Source organism: Mus pahari, chromosome 15 (assembly GCF_900095145.1).
Source record: "Mus pahari chromosome 15, PAHARI_EIJ_v1.1, whole genome shotgun sequence".
Classification (NCBI taxonomy): Eukaryota; Metazoa; Chordata; class Mammalia; order Rodentia; family Muridae; genus Mus; species Mus pahari.
In genome coordinates, this window is record NC_034604.1 from 39000235 (window position 1) to 39001700 (window position 1466).

Consider the following 1466-nt stretch of genomic DNA (forward strand, 5'->3'; position numbering starts at 1 on the left):
TTGGTTATAGATTATTGGCTTATAAGTTATTGGGTATGATTAAAAATTTGTAACATTGGTGACAGAAAGTTGGCTTAAAACTGGTAACTCTGGGTTGGAGTAATTCAGAACTACAACACATGGCATGAGACAACCCAAGGAGATAGGTCTCTAAAGATACGTTTAAATTGGGTAACATTCTATGCAATTCTTATACTAGAAACAAGACTTATAAAAGATAGGATTTAGGACAGTGTCTCTTTGAGATATTGGAGGCTGTACCGCCTTGCATTCATGTGCAGGAATGGGCAGCCAAACTTTGTAGCATGGAGGCGATTCACTTGGTGTTTTTTGGAAAGACTGAATCATTGGAGGTTGAGTTTTGCTTTCCAAATTTCTTGTGTGCTCTGGACTGCCATCTCAGAATGACCGAGGCTCACTAACTGCAGTTCAAAAGTAGGGAGACACTTAAAAACTTTATAATATGAAAAAAAAAATGTTTTTGGTGTTGATTTTTAAAGAAAATGGATTGTTTGCACTGTTAAAATTGGGTTTTGCTTCCCAAAATTGTGGTTGTGCTCTGGTGTTACAAGAGAAACTTAGTTATGGTTAAATTTCCAGTGTTCCATTGGCTGCAGTTTGCAGTTTGAGCACAGCCTCAGGATTCTGACTCGCACATATTTGTAATTGAGGAAAAATCTGGCGGGTGGGGATTGTTGCAGGGTTTATGAAAGGTTAATGAGACTATGGAACTTGTAGGGGTGTTACAATCGGGCCTGCCTACTCTATACAGAATTATTATGGATTTGGAGGATTGTTCTTTATTCTTTTGCACCCTAATGATTGTAAAGGGTTTGCTTTTAGTCAGTTTGCAATTTTAAAGAGCCCATGAAGGAATATGATTGGAAAGTTTTGCCTCCAGGAATGCCTACATTATGTAAAAATTTTTTGTCACTACTTCAACACAAGAAGTTAGGACTTGAATCTTCCAATGTATATTATTGATTATCTGGATTTTTATTAGCTAATCACTCTGATGGAATTTCACTACAAGGCTTTGCTCTTATACAATAAGCTTTAACATTTTGGAGTAGTTGTTGCTCCAGAAAAGATTCAAAGGCAAATTCTTTTTTCAATATTTGGAACATAATTTATATACTAAACAAATTGCAGCACAGAAAATTTAAATAAGAAAAGATAATTTAATTACTCTAAATGATTTTCAAAAGTTATTAGAAGATATTAATTGGCTAAGACCTCATCTTCAGCTTACTATAGGAGAACTTAAACCTCTGTTTGATACCCACAAGGGGAGTACAAATTCTAATTGCCCTCGATAATTAACAGATGAGGGACAAATAGCTTTGCAGAAAGTAGAGGAAGCAATTAGTCAATGACAGATACATTATATAGACTGATCAATTGTTGACTGTGTGCAGTATTGCTATAACTCATACACCCACAGCAGTTCTTTGGCAAAAGGGACC